Here is a 13,605-nt window from a genome sequence, read left to right on the forward strand (position 1 = left end):
CACTGCAAGGCATTTTATGGGGGATGGCCACTAACAAGCTATCTGTCTGCACAAATAGCCATAGCCAAAATGTGGCCAGGAGGCAGCTAGACCACACAGTTGCTGAGCATGCTGTACAACATGGGGTGCTTGATTGCAATGACTGCTTCACAGCTTGTACCATCTGGATTCTTCCCAACAACACGTCTTTTCTTGACTATTCTGATGGGCACCCCTCCTGTAGTATATTGTGATGATCTTTAAAGGATTGAAAAAATAATTAAGTGCTGCAAATAATGTGACTATAACATTGAAACCTCTGTAAAAGGCAGCATAAAAACTGTAAATGGCAGCACAAAAATAATTAAGTACCTTAGCTGTAATTTATCTATTCATATAGCAATTGTCAAAGAGATTTATTTCCTGAAGTTTTGCGTAGAAAATCAAATCTTGTTAAAATTAAGTTTATGTCATACATTTTCCTCCTTTTTGTAAAGCATAACATCACATTTGAATATTTATGAATATGTAATTTTTAACTGTAAAATAAAAAAGTAACTGCTTTTATGATACACTTGTAACCTGGTATTGTGATGGTTTCATCCGCAGAAGTCAATTCAGTTAGTTCTGATTCCATACAGACAGTTAATGAGTGGTAGTTAAAAATTGTAATACAGCAGTAGTTGCACCAGTTCGTTTGTAAAATCAAGACTTGAAATCGGAATAATTTGGGACATGGAATCAAAGTTTGTTATAAAATTCTATGAATACATCTGCTGCTCTTGATGAAAATAAATGGAAAATAATACATAAAAAAGTTATCAGGCTATTAATTTACACTGAAGACCGTAAGGTTCTTTATTCAACAAAAAAGGCATTAACATTATTTTATACTACTATGCGATCAAATATTGGCTCTTGGAGATGCACATTAGGTTAGTACAGCTTTTTTAATCTCAACTGGACAGTAGCGTTGGAAAACACACACACACACACACACACACACACACACACACACACACACACACAGCTACACTGTACTGGCAGAGTACAAAATTCTGAGACTATAGTTCAGCCGTCTCTCCTTTCTCTGTTCCATCTCTCCCTCCTAATCTACTCCTCCATGTCCTTGTTATCCATTAAAATGTCCATTTGCACCTGGTATAAAATACACTAACAGAAATTTACTATTTGAAAATCTACATGGACCAGAAGGAAGAGGTTTTTGGCTTCCCTTTCACAGTTTTATTATTAATTCTCATTGAACTTGATGTCAGATGAAGGCTCTCAATCAGCTTGAAGACAGCAGCACAATGACACAGACCTCGACAATGCCTGTAGCATGGCATGTCTCAGTAGCTCCGTTCGATGCAGCTGCCTGTGCAGCAGCCTCAAGCTGACTGATAAGCTTCCCCGTAATAGGTCCCCTCATATAGCTTCACTGCCAGAAGCCCATATCAGCACCGGAATGGCACTGCCTACTGCACACATTACTATAGTTGTCCTCTAAAACTAGGGATGGCTCCAGACTGTGTAATCACTAAATGAATGAGGCTTACACTATTGCAGTTGTGTGTGGTGTGTAATCATGCAACTGAGCTGTGCGCAGCTAATGAGTCACACAGGGACAATGTGACTGACCCAGAACAATCCAGAGAGCTACAACACCAAGAAGAATCTGTTTTTGGCAAGATCAAAATTTTTCATAAAATTAAAGCTTTATTAACAATGATAATATAGTGTTACATCTCCAATTAATCTAAATTCTTCCGCTGATTGTAAATTTTCTTTTAGCATCTTTCATACAGGTGCAATTGGCATGATAATGGATGGATTACTGTTGCTGTGGTGTGATGTATACCTGCATCAGTGGCTGGCCTTGAGAGTTTTAATGAAAGATATGTGATTGTGTACAAGACTTTCACATTTCTGAGTTCGCTAACAAGGACTATGACCTGATGCTCCTCTGATTTTCACCAGGAATCAGAGGAGAGTTGGTCTAGCTGAATCAATATCTTTCTGGATAAAGGGACAGTAGAATTTAGATTAATTGGAGAAATAATACTCCATTATTATTAATAATAAATTTTTACTATTAAGGAAAAACACAATGACCTTGCCAAAAGCCTGCATGTTGCATTCCTATCCCGTGCATTTGCTGCCTCTCACTCCTACATTCCTAACTCACAAACCTGGTGCCTCCCTCCGAGCTGTGAGCCTTCTTGCCCCAATCTTCCCTCCCACTCCCCATCTCATTTCTCCCAACAGGGACTCCACCCAACACAGTCCCTCACTCCAGACTTCCTACAAAACTGCAAGACCAGCATTCTGTATTCAGCCAGCACAATATAGCTGTACGCGTGTGTGTGTGTGTGTCCCCAACAGTCTACATTTAAATATGCCTGTCCACTGCTCAACACCTCCTCTGTATGATGAGCGGTGATCTGTCTAATCATAATGCCACGAGCTGTCATGCTTGCAGTGTGGTAAAATGCTTAGCATCACTGGCTGGCATGCTGAGGGAATATTCAGTGTCTTTATAAATAGATCACTCTCTGTTCAGGAGTTCAGATCTGTTGTGGCAGTACCCTGGTGTTCCGAATAAGCACACTTTCAGTACTTAGTATTGTATTTCATTAGCAACCAAATTTTCAGATCTGGGCTTGTGTGTGGTTAAGACATGAATTGTTGTTATGATATCACATTGTTTGGTGGAGACACAGGGTAATTCAAAATATCTACGTCACCATGGCTCCAACCAGGCAATGTAAAAGCCATCACCTACATGACCAGGAACTGGAATTGAGACCAGTACACGGTTTCCAAGGTCCGTATATTAAATTACCAATGGATTACTACAAAACAGCAACAAGCCAGCTGCACATCAGGCATCCATCAATGTTCTCTGGAGACACTGGTCAGGATACAATGAAATAGTTGAAATGATTCAGCCCAGTCACCAAATACAACAAGTGAATGACGTGATGTGTTTGGCAAATGTGAACTTTTACTTGGATAGAAACAGCCCAGCAATGGTTCAAGAACAACGAAGACAAGCTCAATATCTGGGACAAATTCCAGGTTGGAATGAAGAAAACATTTGGTGACAATCGGTAGCAACTCTGCTCAGCAAAAGAACAACTGAAGAACAGGGTCCAATGTCATGGGGCAACAACAGTGTCTACATACAGAATGTTTTGGCTCTGTGTCACAGTGTGAATACAAATATAAAGAAAACTGACAAGATCTCACATTTGATGAATGGGGTCACAGGTGACATCTACCACACTCTTTTGGTAATGGATAGCACAACAAGTAAGGTTTTCAAGTTGTGCAAGTGCATCAAGGAAATGCAACAGAAAAGAGTTACATGAAAGAAGTATAGCCATCTCATGAATGTGGTCCCTATGGTTAATTACGGAAGACCACCAGGATCTTGGCCAACTCATAAGCCAGGGCGAGACAACAGCCATGAATCTTGTCTCCATACATAAGGTAGTAACAGAGAATGTTCAAGAAGAGGTGTGTCAATTTTTAACACCAATCTCCACCAACTGTCAAATGCACCAGGAAATACTGATGACTTTACTAGATCGTAAATGACACCACCTCCTCCACCACCACCACCACCACCACCACCACCACCCATCATCTGTGTGCTGTTCAAATCCTCTCCTAAATCATACATATTAAAAAAGCTTAGGGACTGCAACACTTCTTTGAGGAACACTACACACCACTTCCGTTTTACTCAATACGTTTCTGGCTGTTACTATGAACTGTGACCTTTCTTACAGGAAATTAAAAACCCAGTCGCACAAGTGAGACTACTTGTGAGGGGTGGTGTCAAAAGCCTTCAGTAAATCTAGAAATATGGAATTGATTTGAGATCCCCTGGCGTAGGACTCATTACTTTGGGTGAACAAAGGGCTAGCTGAGTTTCAAAAGATATATATTTTCTGAGTCTGTACTAACGGTGTCAAAAGATTGTTTTCTTTGAGGTAATTCATAATGTAATACAGACACCGTATACATTCCATAATCCTACTGCAAATTGACATCACTGATAAGGGTCTGAACTCAGCAGATTACTGCTATTTCCCTTCTTGAGTATTGGAGTGACCACCAACTTTCCAGTCTTCAGGTATGGATCTTTCACTGAGCAAGCGATTGTGTGTGATCGCTAAGTATGGATTTGAAAAAAACCTAATTGGTGTACTATTTGGACCAGAAAACTTGCCTTTATTCAGTTGTTTCGCTACACTGGGGATACTGACATAAAGCTTGTAGCTGTTCTTCATTTGAATTCTGGAATATTTACTTTGTCTTCTTTCGTGATTGATTTTTTTATAACTGTGTTTAGTAACTCGGCTGTGATTGGTAACATTACCATTGCAATTGCATGATGAAGGTAGTGGTGTGTCTTGATGCACAATTAAAACATACCAATCTTGGAGGCACAACATTCTGTTTTCATTGCTCCCCAACTGTGTTCTGACATTTGATGGGTACAATGGGCACTCAATTCTGTCTCTTATTAATTTATGTGGTATAAATCTCTGAATTGCCATTGCCACAATTTCTCTGAACTTAAGCCACATCTGATTTATGCTTATGCTTACAGAGGTGGTTTGGAAGGATTGGAGACCATCTCTTAGGAAGAAGTCAAGCAAATTTTTATCTGCTTTTTTAAATGGATATATTTTATTTTTATTTTTGGTGGTTTTGGATGTTATGACATTCAGTCTCTTTACAATGACTTTGTCATCAATAATCCCTGTAATCTTCATGATGCCCCCTATTTACTCAGAATTATTTGTTGCTATGAGGTCATGTCTGTTTCACAACCATATACACTTTGAGTGGGCTCCTGAACTAAATGCTCAAAATAATTTCCACAGAAAACATTTAGTACAATTTTGGATGATGTTTTATGCTGACCAGCAACTTTAAAACATGTATTCTCTCCAACAAATCGAAAATAGACTTAAGTCACCACTAACTACAAATTTTTGAATGGGGCATTTATTTGAGATGAGACTCAAGTTTACTTTGAACTTTTCATCAAATGTATCATCTGAGCCAGGGCATCGCGAAAAAGGAACCCATTATTAATATATTCTGGTTGTCAAGTAAAACCTCTACCCACAGTGAAACACAGGAAGTATCTACTTAAATTTCACTACAGGATAAACTATTACAGACATCAACAAATATTCCAGCACCATTTATATTTAACTTATCCTTTCTGAACACTACTATGATTTTTGTAAAAATTTTGACTGAACTTGCAACAAATATTTCACTGTCATCTGTATTTAATCTATCCTTTCTGAAATCTGTTTAGATCGTTGTAAAAATTTTGACTGGACTTATCTCTCAATTCACTCACCTTTACCTTCAGTGCTTTCTGTTAATGCTTGGAGCTCTGGTTCTTTCTCGACAAAGGTACGACGACTTACAACTATAGCCCAATTTGTAATTTGAGGCTTTAATGGTGTACATGCTGTTTCCATGGCTCTTGGATGTACTGCTGGCTCCATCTGTCAAAAGTCCATTTTATTTCAGCAGACAACCATTACATCACCATCAGGTTGCTCTGAGGGAAAGAACTGTCTGCAGCAGGCTCATGGTATTTAAACCTACCAGTCCAGAGTCAGGCCTTGCTGGCTCTGCACTGTGCTCAGTGGTGGGAAGGCGTGCAGTGTGATGATGAAGGGGAGAGCCTCAATAACCATCTCTGTCACATCTCTTGTTCAGGTGCCATTGTATTGGATCTCACCCCTATTGATTACATTATCAGTCACATGAATTTCAGTTGCTTCTTTGAATATGTGGTCTCAAAGTTTACCAGTGGTAGCTAGGACTATTATTGGCTGATAGTTCATTTTATGTCTATTTTCAATGTAGTGTTTTGCTATCGCAGACTTGTCGGGCTGCAGTTGGTGTGGCACTCAGGTTCTATACATCAATCCATTGCGCTCGAACCAATGTCCACATTCACATGAAACTTGGTACATCTCCACTTTTTTGAGATCCAGGTCACCTTTCACTGTTTCTAATACAGTTTATTATTCCGCCAACTTTCGATGATACATTACCACCAAATGGTATGAAAGTGATCTTCTTACATCCTTTTGTGTTGTTCTTGGGGCTCTTTCATTATAGAACTGTCAGTTGCTATACTCATTCTTGAGGAAGATGGATTCCAGCTGCAGCTCAGCAGTCAGACTTTGTTCATCTGAGATGAAGTATGCTCCATGCACTGGAGTGTTGAGTGCACTGGTCTTCTGCAAGGGATGGTGGCAGCTGGAGGCATGAATCTGTTTGTTTGGTTTACAGTAAACAAAGCATTAAGCGTATGCTCAACTAGGATGCCAAGAAAAGGAAGCTTGGCATCTTTTTCTATTTCCATGGTAATTTGGACATTTTCATTGATGCAATTCTGATGTTTAATAAGTTCTGTAGTCTTTTGGGCCCATGTGGCCAAATGATAAAATCGTCATCAACATATTCAAAGAAACAAACAGGTTTTAGTTCAGCAGTTTCCAGTGCTCTGTCCTCTAAGTGCTCTATGAACATATTTGCTACAACTGATGAGAGAAGGTTGCTCATGGCTATGACATCAGTCTGGCACCATCCCTTGCAGAAGAACAGCATGCTCAACACAGATGACATATTCCATTTCAGATGGACATTGTCTGACTGCAAAGCTGCGGCATCTGGAATCTATCCTCCACGAGAACGGACACAGTAACCAACTGATTCTCAAAGCCGTATGATGCAAGAGCCCCAAGAACAACACAGTAGATGAAAACATGGAGAGGAAGATGAGACTATTTTCTGACAAAAATTGACAGACTATTGTGAAAATGCCACATTAATGCCGATTTTACACATGCTAGGAAAAACATGAGGAAAGTGACAGTGAAAGACAATGTGGTCTGACTGAGGGAGGTGGCACAGTGGTCATCACACTGGGCTCACATTTGGGAAAACGATGGTTCAAACCCACTTTCGGGCATCCTGATTTACATTTTCCTGATGTCCCTAAATTACTTCACGTGAATGCTCGAATGGTTCCTTTGAAAGGGCACGGCTGATTGTCTTCCTCATCCAATGGGATTGATGACTTCACTGTTTGGTCCCCTCCCCCAAATCAACCAACCAACAACCTGGTCTCAAAAGAGAGTGGTGTACCAAGTACCTTGTGAATGCCAAAAAACTTATATTGGACAAATGATTCACACAACTGAAGATCAATGTATAGAACACGAGTGCCACACCCTCTTATGGTAGCTCAATAATCCTGCAGCAGCAGAGCACTGCATTGAAAATGTGAATAAAAGTAATTACCAACAAACAAAAGTCCTGACTACCGCTGATAAAATTTTGGGGCAGCACTTTCAAAGAAGCAACTGAAATTCATGACTGATAATTTAATCAATATAGATACTGGCTTATAATTGAGCAAAGTATGGGAGCCAATACTACTACATCAAATTAACATGTGATACCTGGACATGAGATGCGACATGGCCAGGGGGGCTACTGGGACTCTTCCCTCCACCGTCACCTTCACAGCTGCATCAACCCCCACCACCAAGCACAGCGTGAAACTGGTACGGCCTTACTCTGGAACAGCAGGTGTAAATACTGTGAGCCCATTGCAGACAATTCATTCTACACTCCTGGAAATGGAAAAAAGAACACACTGACACCGATGTGTCAGACCCACCATACTTGCTCCGGACACTGCGAGAGGGCTGTACAAGCAATGATCACACGCACGGCACAGTGGACACACCAGGAACCGCGGTGTTGGCCGTCGAATGGCGCTAGCTGCGCAGCATTTGTGCACCGCCGCCGTCAGTGTCAGCCAGTTTGCCGTGGCATACGGAGCTCCATCGCAGTCTTTAACACTGGTAGCATGCCGCGACAGCGTGGACGTGAACCGTATGTGCAGTTGACGGACTTTGAGCGAGGGCGTATAGTGGGCATGCGGGAGGCCGGGTGGACGTACCGCCGAATTGCTCAACACGTGGGGCGTGAGGTCTCCACAGTACATCGATGTTGTCGCCAGTGGTCGGCGGAAGGTGCACGTGCCCGTCGACCTGGGACCGGACCGCAGCGACGCACAGATGCACGCCAAGACCGTAGGATCCTACGCAGTGCCGTAGGGGACCGCACCGCCACCTCCCAGCAAATTAGGGACACTGTTGCTCCTGGGGTATCGGCGAGGACCATTCGCAACCGTCTCCATGAAGCTGGGCTACGGTCCCGCACACCGTTAGGCCGTCTTCCGCTCACGCCCCAACATCGTGCAGCCCGCCTCCAGTGGTGTCGCGACAGGCGTGAATGGAGGGACGAATGGAGACGTGTCATCTTCAGCGATGAGAGTCACTTCTGCCTTGGTGCCAATGATGGTCGTATGCGTGTTTGGCACCGTGCAGGTGAGCGCCACAATCAGGACTGCATACGACCGAGGCACACAGGGCCAACACCCGGCATCATGGTGTGGGGAGCGATCTCCTACACTGGCCGTACACCACTGGTGATCGTCGAGGGGACACTGAATAGTGCACGGTACATCCAAACCGTCATCGAACCCATCCTTCTACCATTCCTAGACCGGCAAGGGAACTTGCTGTTCCAACAGGACAATGCATGTCCGCATGTATCCCGTGCCACCCAACGTGCTCTAGAAGGTGTAAGTCAACTACCCTGGCCAGCAAGATCTCCGGATCTGTCCCCCATTGAGCATGTTTGGGACTGGATGAAGCGTCGTCTCACGCGGTCTGCACGTCCAGCATGAACGCTGGTCCAACTGAGGCGCCAGGTGGAAATGGCATGGCAAGCCGTTCCACAGGACTACATCCAGCATATCTACGATCGTCTCCATGGGAGAATAGCAGCCTGCATTGCTGCGAAAGGTGGATATACACTGTACTAGTGCCGACATTGTGCATGCTCTGTTGCCTGTGTCTATGTGCCTGTGGTTCTGTCAGTGTGATCATGTGATGTATCTGACCCCAGGAATGTGTCAATAAAGTTTCCCCTTCCTGGGACAATGAATTCACGGTGTTCTTATTTCAATTTCCAGGAGTGTATAAGCACCAACTGATGACAGTGGCAGGGTTGTTCGCTGAAATATAGTGGACTTTCAACAATCAGATCTAACAGTAAACCTGAGAATCATGGAAGCAAAAGTCTGATTGTTCTTAGGCCTACCCTTATGCGGGTTTGACCTGCACCTTTTAGACTGGAGCCTTTTTTGCATTTCCCTGAGGCCGTCAAACACTATAAAACTCTACTTTGCCCCCAGTGTATAATAGACCCCTGACCTTTCAAGTGGGATCTGATAACCCACCACTCTATGGTGCACACCAAGGAATCTCCAGCATGTACGGTCATATAACAAGTCTGAGCCTCTGATTCAGACCTTCCACTGAGCTCTGTACCAAAGGTCTGCAGTTGATTCTGTCAATAATATTACAGATAATGAGCTCTTCCTTCATCTCACAAGCAAGACTGGCAGTCTTTATCACATCATACAGCTGGCAGAAACTAGAGAGAATCTCTTCTACATAAAGCAAAACATGCCATTAGTACAGACATGAGCCACCATTTGCAGATGGCTGCACCCTATGCTCTTCAAGGGTTCCAGAGGACCCATTCCACATCAGGTATGATCCCCCAGCATGCACATATACGTGCACACTGGAATTCTTCCCCTCCTTGGCAGCCATATCCCTACAGGGGGCCCATTATGTGTTTGACACAGGAACTTCCAACTACAAGTAATACCACCATTTGTTAATGCCTGTATCTCGCAGGCCAAGAAGCTTCCTCTGAAACACGGCAGGTGACTGTATCTGGTTCCAAAACTTTATCAGCCATAAACAGCACATGAAACCTGTTTGTCAGATGAAGTGGGGAGGCCTTTCGATCTGCCCTCTGGAAAGTTTTTCACTGCCTACCACAGTTTCAAAAAGACCTCCCACTTGACGACAGGTGAGGGGCCAATCTCAGTATCAGCATTGACTGGACCTGCCACAGTAGAGAACCATTCAAAGGACATATGTGACTTCCTGGACTTCACTTGGATCCCCACACCCATCCCCCTACAGCGATGCCCATTGGTAACAGCCTCAAGTTGCGTGACCGAAGCCAGCACCGATTGAAGCTGTGAGTGATAGGTCACCAACTCAGCCTGTATCTGAGTATAGCAATCACAGTTCCTATCCATACCAAACAATTATTAAAACTGTGAGCCTGGCCCTAGTCAATACAAAAACAAGCAAGAAATTTATGAATTAAACTACAAATTGCTACAGGTAAACCACAATGACTCACTTGAAGAGTGATAACTCAAATGAATGCTGTGCTCTTCTTTGGTGCTGCTGCAACAGGAAATGGCACCTAAATGAGCTGACTTAAACCATCACTGGCTGTACAAACAATGACTGTGTTGATAGGGATGGCTGACCTATACACCACACAGATTTTAAGTGCAGAATTGTGCCTAGTAAATGCAAAAATACACAAGAAATTTAAAAATTACATTACAAAGCACACAGGTGAATCAAAATAAGTTGCTTCTAGTCAGAAGCTTGTAAAGTAAAAATATGTGCATAAGGGCAGCTGAAGCAGTGCTGGAAGGACAGCTCAGTATCACCAAAAACATATCATCCTCTACTATCACTATAGACAATACAGGGGAGGAAGCTACTATTTAACTGCCTACAGGATCTAGCCTACCCAAAGAACATCAGAGAGGATTAGCTGTTCTGCGCCAGTTTTCAGATGTTTCTAAATCTGGAATGGAGCAAAGACAGAGCAAGCAGCCCACAGTAAAACGATGTATCAACACTGGGAGGTCGGTCTAAAAGAAACATAATGAAACAAAATCCGAAGACAATAAATCACATATTGGGGGGAAGGGAGGGGTAAATGGGTGCTGGCTGAAAAGGGATGGGAGAGATACAGGAATATACATTATTAAGCCAAGACTTACAAAAGTAAGAAAATTAAGATGGTTAACAGTGTAATTAAGAGAGAGAGAGAGAGAGAGAGAGAGAGAGAGAGAGAGAGAGAGAGAGAGAGATGGGTTTGGAATCAAATACAGAGCCGGGGGGATACAATGTCAATGGACAATAGTGAGATGGAGAAGTGGGAAAAGCAGTGTTAGAGGGTAACAGAACATAAGCGACATTGCAGACTGGGGCAGAAGATGAAATCAGCTGTGACAGAGCACGTGCTCTGTGAGACCGATCACATAGTAAAATTTGTCGACACGGAAGTTCTGGCTGTACGGAAAAACTATCACACCCACTTGTTCAGAGAAGCTATAAAGACACACAAACACAAGAATAGCTTCAACAAAAAAGAAGAAAGCCTCAGGGTAAATGGATCCTGGCTTCCTGCAGCGAACGACCATTGCAAGTAGCGAGAGAACCACACCGGAAATGACCGCAGAGAAGCCCTTGGAGGTTGGTACGCTAGGTACATATAGTCTGCAGCTGTGAGCTCAGCTCCAGTCCACCACCAGCAACAGAAGGTGAAACTTTGACAATGTCAGCCACTCGTTATGTCAAAACATCAGTAAAATCATCAGACAAACATCAGCCGAAGAACCCGAGACAGAAGCCAGCAGGCGGTTTTTCTGCAAGTGGCCACAAAAACTTTAGTAACTCTTTATATCTGTTTGCAAAGGATCTGCCAGTCTGGCCAATATAACATTTGTCATATGACCTAAAACTGATCTTCTATACTCCAGATTTTGTGTAGGGACCTGTTTTATTTTTGTATTGTCTCAGTTGTTATCTTAAATTGTTACTGGTTGTAAATGAAATTTGTACCTTTCTATTTTTAAACAATGAGGCAATTTAAGTGGAAACTGTACCCTAATCTAGGTTTGTTGTATTTCTTTTGTGGTCTGTTTGGCTTTTTTGTTTTCAGAAGATTGGTTACTATTGAGGGGTTGTAGCGCTTATTTACAGCAACCTCTTAAGATGTATACCTCTTATCTATTTCAGTTTGTTTTAATGGTAGTGTTGCCAGTCTCCTAATTATTAAATTAACGTCGGCTTTTTAGGGGTATTCAGATGCCATGATGTTGAATTTACGATGCAATCTGTAATAGTAGGTTTGCGGTGAATCCCCAGTGTAATCTCATTATCCCATCTTTTAATGTGTAGATATAAGTAGTTAACACAGTTGTTTGTCTCAACCTCTTTTGTAAATTTTATACTCTGATTTAATTTATTAAGGACAATGTGCACATCATAAATATCTTGCACAGAACTTCAAACAGGAAAATGCACCCATCTACATATCTTTTGTGTATTTTAATTTTACTGGTACCCTGTTCGAACACTGAACAATTTTCTTTCTAGATTATTGACACAGGTGTTGGCTAGGATGTTTGCCTGGCGGTTTCCTGTAGCCAGACCATCTATTTGGACTTATATTTGGTCTTTCAACTGAAAGTAATTATTTGAGGTTACAAGTTCCAGAACGTCGATAATCTCTGAGATTTCTGTGGGAGAAACTTTCTTGTATTTAACAAAATTGCTCCTTATTAACTCAATTGTCTCTGATATTTAGTGTACATATTAGAAATATCAAATGACACTAATTTACAACTGTAAGTAATGGTCATGTTCACCAACTGTGAGGCAATTTTCCTTGAGTTTTTGATTGTTAATTTTCTCCCCAGGTGAAGAATTACTTAATAATCTTCTCTAATTTTTTACTTAAAAACATGTGCTGGGATATTTATTAAGTTAAAAATTGGGTAAATAGGTACATTTTCTTTACGCAGTTTCAGCTGTGGACTTAATGTAGGGGTACTGGGATTCATTACTATGCATTCCCTTAACGCATGCTCTAAGAACAAAAAATCACATTGCTTTAACTTTATGTTTAATCTTTTTTTTGAACCTAGCTGAGAAGTCTGTCTGTATCATTACAATTTTGTTTTTGTCGTTCAATCACTTGTGTAATGTAATTTAGTTCTACTGTAGACAAGTCTGTAGCTTTCTTTAATTTGCGTCTTAAGCCATGCATGTTGACTTGCTTTTCTAGCCTGCTTTGCAGGCACCATCTTGGGTCTTGTCTGCAACTGGATAAAATTTGGCACCACAATACGAGGTCTACAGTTTTTACTGAACTTAATACATTCTATGGTCTTATGAAATTTGACTGTTTTATTGTTTATTTAAGTACAAGCCAGGTTTTGGTCTTTTATGGATTTTCAAGTATTTGCTAAAAGCAAAAATTGTATACAGTAAAAATAAGTAAAATTTCAAAATATGTACAATGTCTTGAACAATGAATGTAAATTGGTGTATAATTATGAAATATGTCCTTACATTTTATGTCTGTACAGGACATTTAAACATTTTGTCAAGCTCAAAGTTGGCCATAAATTAAGAAAAATATTGGCTCCCCACAAAATGCCAGGTGTAAAATCACCATCTTGTAATAAATCAGATTCCAAACCCATCTCTCTCTCTTAATTACACTGTTAACTGTGTTAGTTTTCTTAGTGTTGGCTGAACAATGTATATTCCTGTATCTCTTCCATCTCTCTTCAACCAGCATCGATTCACCACCCCATCA

The 13,605-nt window shown here is 41.6% G+C and overlaps 1 protein-coding gene across 1 annotated transcript in view; it reads right to left on the reverse strand.

Moving 5' to 3' along the window:
* LOC126237201 (NFX1-type zinc finger-containing protein 1-like) overlaps nucleotides 1-13,605 on the reverse strand; it is a 383,285-nt gene that overhangs the window by 94,871 nt on the left and 274,809 nt on the right. The window lies entirely within an intron of this gene.

This window comes from Schistocerca nitens, chromosome 2 (genome assembly GCF_023898315.1).
Source record: "Schistocerca nitens isolate TAMUIC-IGC-003100 chromosome 2, iqSchNite1.1, whole genome shotgun sequence".
NCBI classification, from domain to species: Eukaryota; Metazoa; Arthropoda; class Insecta; order Orthoptera; family Acrididae; genus Schistocerca; species Schistocerca nitens.